We start from the raw sequence: 11,125 nt of genomic DNA, 5'->3' as shown, positions 1-11,125 counted from the left end.
CATGAAAACCCATTACGAACGAGGCATTTGTTGCATCCAGTGGGGACATAATTATGGATTATAATGACTTATACTGTCTTTTTACACGTTGCGTTGCATCGCGCCGTGTAAACATAAAGCCATATGTGCATTTGTGATCGGACAAATGACAGACAACAAGCCCTACTCTACACTGCCCAAAAAACTCGCTTTAAATATAAAAAATATAAAATATAAAAACTCCTTAAATATGAAAAACGTACTTACAATCTGTGAGTCAGAACAGCCGGCATTGTAGTCTACTCTCCCAGGATCAGGAAACGGTCCTCCATAAAATGTGCTGCACACATCTGAATATTTGGGTTGAACTGTTCTGGAACAGTGTTGTAAATACAACTTAACCACTGATTTCTAGTCATGTCCATTTTTGGAAGGCCAAACAAAGTAGTTTCGCTTTCACAACGAAACAGCGTCACACACCGCGGCCTTGAGTGAGCAGAGGCGGCCTAGAGTGAGCAGAGGCCGGGGGCTAGAGTGAGGAATGGCCGGAGGGCTAGAGTGAGCAGAGGCGGCGGGCTTGAGAACGTGCGGCCGGTGGATTCGACGAAGGAACGCCTGGAGGGCTTGCGGCAACCACATGTGATGACCCCGGGCTGGACTCCGCTTCGTCCCCGCTGAAAGCCGATCCGGTGATCCACAGCGCAAAGTTGTATTTCCTCAGCAACCAGCACGGATCAGCTCCAGGCATGACGAAGCAGATATCATCCTCTTTTGGAAGGCCAAACAAAGTAGTTTCGCTTTCACAACGAAACACACAGCACCTTCACGACATGGCGGCGGCAACAACAATACTACAGCAAGAATAAAAGTTATGCCTTCTTTCTTTGCGTGAACATTTGGGTGGCATTATGCAAATCTTCCCACATAGTGATGTAGGTATGTGGGGGCGTGTTAGAACGAGCCGTTTTAGGTAGGCGTGGCTGACTCTTAACTTTTATAAAGAATATCTCTTTGGATTTGAGACTTTAGTCTTTGCAACTTTACAGATCTTCGTTATGCACCAAGAGCTTGTAACACTCCAAAGATAAAGGAAAAATTTAAATCGCATCATATGACCCCTTTAAGTTACTACCTGTCCTTGCTACCTTTCTGGGTCTTGAACATGGTAGTTGCGTTGCTGTCTATGCAGAGTCAGAAAGCTCTCAGATTTCATCAAAAATATCTTAATTTGTGTTCCGAAGATAAACTAAGGTTTTACGGGTTTGGAACGACATGAGGGTGAGTAATTTCGGAATTTTCATTTTTGGGTGAACTATCCCTTCAATAATTTAGTCATTGTTCTAAATTAATTTTGTCAACTTTTTTTTTTTTTAAGTGAAGTATGACTTAAATTTGGTAAAAAAGAATGCAGTGGAATTTGGTTAATGGTTGGAACATTCCAGAACACAAGTGCTAAAAGAACGAGGAATGGAGAGAGATGGAGAGAGTTGATAATGAAGTGGCTGTGTTGTGCAGAGGTGAGTGGATTCAGATAGCTGCTCCGGCTCGGCCCAGGATCCCAGCTGTCAGTTGCCACGGTGACGAGACCACCAGCCCGCTCTTGCTGACAGTGACACCACGGGCCACCGAAGGGCCAGCTGGGCTCATGTCGATCTGACAGGAGCTCTGCTTCCCTGACAGGCCCTGACAGCCTGCACTCTCTCTCTCTCTGCTCTTCTCTTCCTCTCATCCCTGCTTTCTCTCACTCATTCGCTCTACTTGGAGGGATGATACAGCATTTTTTTTCATCTTCCGCACTATGTGCCCACACCTCTATTTTAATGGTGAGAGTTGCGTCTCTCCTCTATATTCCAGGCACTATTCTCCTTACGCACACACATATACAAACACATGAAATCCGAGTTGTCAAGAGTTGGACGACTCTCCCATGAGACTGCAAAGCCAGACTTCTCCTAATGACTGCTAATGTTTGTTTTCCACATTTTGCCTACTTAACTCAGGTTGCCAATAAAGCTAAATTGAAAATAGATGGATGAATCTCACAAAAACAAGTTCAGGTCGCATTTCACAGCAGTTTCGAATAAGAAATTTTATATTTTGCACAAAGAAAATGATTCCTCTATTTTAAAATGTCTTCTGATATAATAGTGTACACAGATTTCAACAATGATAATAATAAGTAATGTTCCTTGAGCAGCAAATCAGCATATTAGAATGATTTCTGAAGGATCATGTGACACTGAAGACTGGAGCAATAATGCTGAAAATTCAGCTTTTGCATCACACATTTAAAAAGAATACATATTAAAATACGTTATTATAATTTGTAATAAAATTTCACAATATTACTGTTTTTACTTTTTTCGATCAAATAAATGCAGCCTTGTGGACATACTAGACTGTTTTAAAAAAATCTTACAGACTTTGCAAATGGTAATGTATATTTTTTAACATAAAAAAAATCTATTAATGTTTAATTACACAAAACATAATTTCGTATTTTTTATTAATATTTTGGAGTGAAAAATTATGCATGAAATATGGTTTCATGAGATTCACCCAAAAAGATAAAAAGAAAAGATGGAAAAAGTGTAACATTGAATTCATCTCCAGTTCATTCAGAAATTGCGAAAAGCTCTGTCAGAGCCCACATGATGCCGCCCTAGTGTTCAGGGGTGTTTTTTAAGCTAAAGACAGATTCACTTCAAAGTCGCTTGGAAGGCAGAGAAAATCCAGGCACCGGACTCTTATTCATCAATCACCTCCTTCAAAGCCTAGAATAACAAAACCTGTCAATACAATATTTAGTTACGTGATCACAAGCCTCTAATTTATTTACATCCATAATAAATCTACTTTTTCATCCGACGGCGTAATAAATTGTGGGTGGCCGACAGAGTGATTTGATGATTTAGAGCTCAATTCGAGAACCAGAATTGGTTTCCGGCAAGCTAATACATCAGAGGGAGGAATTAAAAGGTGTGGCGGCTGAGCGCTGAACCTGGCTGCCCAGCGTACTACCATTACCAGTGCAACGCCACATCACTCATGCCGCCCGGCCACCCGGGACAGAGACAGATGGAGGTGTGCGGAAGCCGTAAATTACCGGTCTGATCATTAGATGATACTGAAGATGAAGCCGGGATGCCTGGTAAAGTTCTGAAAGGGTAAATAAATAAATACATAAATCAACAGAAAACATGACCTTGGACTCTTCCCATGAGATATTTTCCTCCATGAGATATTTTATTAAGGTCTTTACTATGTGTTTCGACTGTAAAAATAAAATAAATGATTCTTTAAAGGTTCTTTACATGTAGCAACAGTTCAGTTTTATCGTCCTGAAGAACCCTTTTATGCTGAATTGGTTCTTTGTGTTGTGGTTTGGGGTTCTTTATTCCCACCTTTTTTCTTTTTCAAATCTGTAACTTTCAAAGCCACCTCATTGATTATTGGAGCTCAACCATCCAACTTTTCAGACTGTCAACTAACTCTCAACAGCTAAATGAGATATTGCATTTATGGACCATATTGTTATTACCTGGGTTTATACATAAACATACCCAGTTACATATTCCAAGCACTCATTATTTTTGGCCTTTATAAACATAACTGCTTTTACTTAAAGAAATGAAAGAGAAATATTGTAACTCAATTGTGCATTTCAACCTAGAAAGAAAGTTGGCAATAGGATTGTAAAATTAATTTGAAAACTTACACTGGTTCAAACTACTAGGCTACTGTGTTGTATACAGTATGTTTCATTTGTGTTGAAGTTCTTGGGCTCTCAAAAATTATATTTTAAAAAGTCAACCAACATATCAGTTTTCGGCTTTGAAATATAAGAATTATTGAAAAGATAACAAAAATGACATAATTTATTGAACAATTCTTCTCCCCGAGTTATCATCTTCCACCATTTTGGCGAGTACCATGAAGCATGTGCGCGCTTTCCCCAGAACGTAATCAACGTTATCAGCGTTGTTTACATTCAGCATCTGCGCGTTTTCTCATGAACGTAAACAACACTGATTACATTGATCGAGATTATGAAGAGATTGAAATTATGTTATTTTTGTTTTCTTTGCGCACAAAAAGTATTCTTGTAGCTTCGCAAAATTGAAGTTGAGCCACTGATGTCACATGGAATTTTTTACCGATGTCCTTGCAACGTTTCTGGGATTGGGAACATTGCAGTTGCATTGCTGTCTTTGCAGGATCAGTGAGCTTTCAGATTTCATCAAAAATATCCTAATTTGTGTTCCGAAGATGAACGAAGGTCTTACGGGTTTGGAACGACATGAGGGTAAGTAATTACTGACAGAATTTTCATTTTGGGGTGAACTATCCCTTTAAGAGTGTAGACTTTACAAATATGATAGCAATTGTGGGATGAAACAGTTGTATCATGCTGCGAACATTAGGCTACATTCTCATTTTTGTGTTCTGAGACTCATGCTTATGGTTGGTGACGGCCAAGCCTGTGTGACTGATGGTCCTCATGGCTCTCATCATGGCTGTCAATGGCCTCTAGGCAGGGTGATAAATTCTGGCCAGTGGTGGGGCAGCAGAGAGCAGGTCGGACTGATCGTTCGCAATCAGCGGCTCAGCGTGGAGCTCCAGTCAGAACAAATGGCTCAGACGCGCTCTCGACCTCCGGGTCACCCTGTCTAATGAACTTCCCACCGAACACGAGGAGGTCGCAGCTTTAGGTGTGAAGGTCATGATACATGGATCTTTTCTATGACAGGTGAATGTAACGTTGGACAGATTGTCACACTGCGGAACCAAAGAGGCCAAACACAGCCATTACTAACGCCAGGACTGGTGGATAGTTGCTACAGTAGTTCAAAATGAACAAAAACTTATTTCTTGTATTTGAAAATTATTAATATTTGTATAACGTAACGTGCAAAAATGTGTACCGATGAACCATTGGAAATTGTATTTCATTTTTTTCACATTATACAAAATACATATTTTAATCTAGATTGTCACCATTTACTTTTTTTACTTCTATCTTATTATGAATGATTTTTAAGTGCATGTTACTTTATAGAAAACTGTTTAACTGTCTAATGTTTAGTTTAAACTCTTTCTCTAAAACAACTTTTATTTTTCACAAACTAGCATTTGGTTTGTCTTCATTCTAGGTAGCGCCCACTTTTTACTATCCAATCAAATCCAGAAGGATAAACTCAGGTATTTTTTTTTCAAAGTATATATATTTTTTTACTACAAGATAAGACATATTATGGAATTAAAATGTATTCATTGTCAATTTAAGTCGACTTAAGACCTAAAAAGTAATGATGTGTTCATGGCACACCATGTCGTAATTACTGTAATTACTTTAATTACTACATGACAACTCGGGTGTTCTACTCTGAGCTGTTTGGAGTTATGCGTTTCCATGGCAACACTATTAGACTAAAATTAATCTGAGTAGTTTGAGTAATCAATAGACAAAACCACAATACAATAAGTAATAGTAGTTATGCAAACGCCTTGTTAAAAAAATTGAAAGTTTGTTTAGCAAAAAATAAATAGCTATTCAACATTAAATTGTATTGTGTGTCTTTTATTTATTTTCATATTATTCTATGACTATGAAGACATTATCAATAGCCAATTTGAATATGAGTTATTAAACAAATATTATGAAATTATGCTTAACTACATTTTACTGTTGTGTTTGCATAACATTGCAGCAGTCAAGTCGAAGAAGTTAGAGCTCTCGGAAATTTGTAACTATTGGCGTGGTATTATTTCCACTGCGTGGTACGACTCGGCTTGGCTCGGTTTGCGTTTCCACTGCAGTTTAGTACCGCTTTAAGTGGGCAGGATTATACACATCGCGGCCAAGAGCTGAGCGACCTCCTGAAAAATGTTTTCATTCCGCGTCGTGGTAAAAAAGTACCAGGTAAAAGTACCAGGTACTGTAACCAGTGGAAAACCCCCCAAAAGTGAGCCGTACCGACTCGTACCATGCAGTGGAACAGCGCCATATGAGTTCTACGAGGACACAGACACTTTTTACAAGTCAGAATTTCATACTGGACACATTTCCACGTTTCTCAGAAGCCATCTTAGTTGGGTAAACATCTTCAGGCCTTTTTTTTTTTTTTACTTCTTTCTAATCGATTTTATAAACATTACTGGGATAAAAGAGGAATAATCGGATCAAGAAATTATGCAGGTGGGATTCAAACCTTTGTTTCCAACATGAGCACCAGAGTGCCACGTTAGAGCATTTGCACTAACCGTTTTGACACACACACACCCACAAATAAATCTTTACAACTGTTAAAAAGTGATATTCAAAACATCTATTCGTTTAGGCATTTTAATTCTTTAAAGAATAGGTACTGTACTAACAATGTAAGGCCACTGCACCTTCCAATCATAATAAAATACAAGGACATTAATGCACTACTTGTCTGAAAGGAGGAGAAGCGAGGAGAGAGGTGGTGTGGAGCTAAAGACAGACCCTGATGTGAGAGGGCAAACAAGCTCCGAAGGCGCCTTTGTCGCTGAAATATGTTGCAATTAAAATAATGGAGTGTGGTTCACACGCTCACCCTGTTATTCTCAGAAACTCATTCACTCACACAAACACAGGCGAAGAAATCAAGGGCATTGTGCACAGGCATCGAGCTGCGGTGTTCTCCTTGATGATAGCACTGCTTAGCTCCTCTGTGGAACTATTAAATCCCCTACCTACAAACACACACACATACATAGAGGAGACTACAGGGCAGCCACACAAGACACAATAATTGCTACCGAAAATAGATTTTAAGAGTTTTATCAGATTCCAGTGGGGCTGCGGAAAGGACATTTTATCAGTCACCGTAGAAGCCTTGTGGCCTATTCCGAACGGCGTTCCGACAAAGACATTAAAAATCCTGTTAGCATGCAATACTACACCGGAGGTTTTCAATTATCTAAAAAAAGCATTATTATTAGCAGTGTTTACTAAGATAAGATGTATCATTATTACTGCTCATACTTAGAGTTAGAGGCTTGAACAAACATAACTTTTTTTAAAGCCATCGTACTTATGGACAATAAAAAATGCAAAACAATCCCTAAGATTATATAGAACACAAACACACAATACACACACAAACACACCACTTCTTTCATTTGTTTGTTTTTATGGTTTATGGGGACTCTCCATAGGCGTAATGGTTTTTATACTGTACAAACCGTGTTTTCTATTGCCCTACACCAACCCTACCCCTAAACCTACCCCTCACAGAAAACTTTCTGCATTTTTAGATTTTCAAAAAAACTCATTCTGAATTATTTATAAGCCTTTTGAATTACGGGGACACTGAAAATGTCCTCATAAATCACCTTCTCGTTGTAATACCTATGTCATACTCATGCTATTATACAAATTTGTGTCCTCAAACCACATAAACATGCACACACACACACACACACACACACACAGGTCAATTATTATTATTTTCATTATATTTTCATTAGATGTTTTTTTAAATAAATCAATCAGAAGACAATGATTTTAAATTGGAATTTATAGGAATTTTTCATTATATTTTTAATGTCTATTATTACTGAAGAATAATTCAGAAAACACTGATCATATATTATTTACTGTAAGTAAACCAATGTTCGAGTCAACATTAAAAAAGTCTAAATTTAGATTCTAGTATTGATAAACATTTGATAACACTACCATATCCTTTCCCTAATGAATATTAATAGATGTGTTTTAATAGAAGTGTTCATTTTGGAGATCTATGGACTGTGTGTTTAACCATGCATTTGTTAAAAGTTCTTGTTCTGAAATGTTCGGTAAATCTTTCTCCAGTTGCAGAGGAGTAATTACTTGCCAGCCTCAAAGCCTCAAATATTGGATTTTTTAAACACACACAAAGTTTTGCATGAATTCATCAACCATTTAGATTTATAACGCTCAGAAGAAGCAGAGAGAGCGAGAGAGATGCAGCGAGATGGATGGATGGCATAACAGAGGAATGCTGAGGAGGGTCTTTATCACTCAGGGCCCGCGTCTCTGTTTACCACGCTGTCATTTCCTTCTCACTCCACATCCCTCAGCCCTGATGTACAACAATACAAGGAAATATTTAGCCACGATGATCTCAGCGAAAAACGAATGAATATTTCATGCGTGATGGAGCCTTTTTAATATTTCAAGAGCAATTAATAAGGCAGCGTATCACTCGTCTCCAAGAGAAAATAGCCACAGTCGAATGTCAGCTGTGGATAAATGAGAGTTTGCTTGCATCTCTGCAAAATCCTTTAATGCCGCCACTGGCACTTGTCCTTGCTTGTACAGTACAGATATCTCCTTGTCCTTAAACACATCCGCATGTAACCTCAACTGCTCGACTTTGTATGTACCTAGGAACTGTCTGCTACATTTTCCAATTGCATTACTCAGAGGAATCGGTCACAAGATTCATGAAAAAAAGGCAGAGCTGAACTGAAAAGTAATGCTTCATTTCAAATGAAAATGACATGAATGTGAATGCAGCCATTCTCTTTCTCACATCTGGACAGCAGCTGAGAGAGTCTTACATGAGACACACTGTTTCTCATTTTCTTAAGCACTTTTCCAAAACCATTACTCTTTTATGCCAGCATGGTGAGGTGCTAGAGCTGGTGCCAGATCTAAGTAAAGATGCTCCTGAGCACCAGAAAACTGCCTCCAATCAGTTGCATAATCATTCGGCTCTCATGCAAGCTGAAACATTGGCTGGATCTGAGAGAAGTTCTCTTTTGTCTTGCTAAGGCTCATTTCGCAGCTAGCATTTTCTGTATCCTATACACACACTAATATTTCCACACTTTTTGCATAATCTGACAAAATTACAGCATGCAATCATGCATAATAAAAGTAGAAAGTAGTCTTTTTTCCCCCTGGTTTTCTTCACACTTCTCATCTCATATTTCATCTCAAGATCTTCACTGACACTGCTGTTACAGTACCTTGGATAAACAAACATCTTGCACAATTGGTGGCTGACTAAATACTTTTTTGCCCCACTGTGTGTATATATATACATACTGTATATATATACTGTTTTTACTGTATTTTTTTATTATTAAATAAATTCAGCCTTGGTGCGAATTCAGAGGCTGCTTTCAAAACATTTAAAGATCTAAATCCCACCCCAAAATTTGTGAACAGCGGTTCATTCATTTTAACAGTAGTGTTTACCATTTTAAACATGTAATAATTCAAATAATGGATTTTTATAGTTTAAGATTGAAGATCTGGGTCTGTGACTTGGGTAAAATATCAATACAATTATTATTATTATTATTATTATTTCCCCCGAAAAAGTAACAATAGGTTTTTCCAAGATCATTTTAATTTGATCTTGATATAACAAAAAGAAAGATATAATTGAAGAAACACCCAGGTACATGTCTCTGACCAGTGGTTCTCCACACACAGAGTTAGAATTAAGATATGTCAGGGCGGCGTTACAGATCCAGTGAGAGAATCGTGCTCTCTCTCTGTCTGTGTGTGTGTGTGTGTGTGTGTGTGTGTGAGTGTGTGTGTGTGTGTGTGTGTGTCCAGGAGGGCATAGAGAACAGAAACAAGCTCTTGTCTTCTGTGAGTCATTACCTCTCCCAGCCTGAGCTCATTTTCCACATGGCCCTGGTGTCAAATGCCTTCAAGCCGTTCACCAAATTCTGGTTTTATCTTTCTCTCTCTCTCCTCATGCATCTCTCGACAGAAGGACCAGACCTCCATGATTCAGATACTGCATGTTTCTACAGAACCAAAGCCAATGAAATTAAGAGGGGCAGCAGGGGACAGCAGCGCACACGGCACAGGCCTCTGTTAGTGCTCTTGAGTGGACAAGGACGATCAAAAAGTCCTCACGTGTGGCTACAAACGCAATTCATCACAGGATTCTGCCGAGAACTCCCAAGAACATTCTTCAAGGGCCATCTTGTGTGGAACCCTGAGCACCCATAATGCCCTGAAGAGATGACTGTACATGCACAGAGCCTGCTGGTGAATAATGGATATGTGCAAATACACACACTTGCACAGTCCCATGAGTACTGTTCATCTAAACAACAACATCATGACCTCAGGGATGCAGGACGGTGGTGTGCTTCATCACACAATATACATGGGGATGCAAACATACTGTACACTAATATGTAATTTATATATATATATATATATATATATATATATATATACATACCCTACCGAAAAATAAGCATACTTAAATGTATTTGAAATACATTTATTTCATGTATACTACAAATACATTTTCATATTTATCTACTCAATAAAATGCCCTGCAATTGTACCTTTGGTATACTAAACTGGTATACTTAAAGTCTGCTATACTGGAACAACTAATTTTGTACTTAATGCACTTTAGTTGTGCGGAAGTAGTGTTGAAGTCCAATTAAAGATATACTTAGTATATTTGATTGTTCTAAAGTGGAACTATTGCAATTTTAATTCAGGTACACATTAAATATTTTGCATTTAAAGACCAATATTATTCAAAGATCATACAATCCTCAACAAAAGTGACATTAAAACATATTTTAGGCTTATTAAGAAATGTGCATCCTGCACAAGTAGTACGCCAAATAAAGTTCAATTATAATTTTTATATCACCAAGTCTCGAGTTATCGGTCAGTAAATATTTAAATAGATTAGATAATACTTAGTATGAAATAAATGTATATATACATTTATATATATAATACATGTATATATACACACATTTTTTTGTTTGTTTTATTTTCGAAAGAAGTCTCTTACTTTCACAAAGGCTCCATTTGTTTGATTAAAATACATGAATTATCATTAGTTAGTCACAACTACTATTAGTGGTGCACTTATATTTTTTCTTTTGCGATTTGGGATATCCTGGACATAAATAAGAAAAATGTAACCATTTGTTATGAATAATCTGTTATCAATATAACAGCAGGTGCTTCACATTATATAGCACCTTGTATACTGTACATTTTCACATCACGATCAAACACAATTGAAATGTAAAATACCGGATATACAGAATCTGACATGGCTGAGACATGTGCTTCACTGTGTAGTAATATCACACAAACACTTATTAAATATTGCCACTTGTACTCACGTTT

Source organism: Sinocyclocheilus grahami, unplaced genomic scaffold (genome assembly GCF_001515645.1).
Source record: "Sinocyclocheilus grahami isolate Dianchi unplaced genomic scaffold, SAMN03320097.WGS_v1.1 scaffold160.1, whole genome shotgun sequence".
Lineage (NCBI taxonomy): Eukaryota > Metazoa > Chordata > Actinopteri > Cypriniformes > Cyprinidae > Sinocyclocheilus > Sinocyclocheilus grahami.
Note: the sequence above shows the minus strand (reverse complement) of the source record.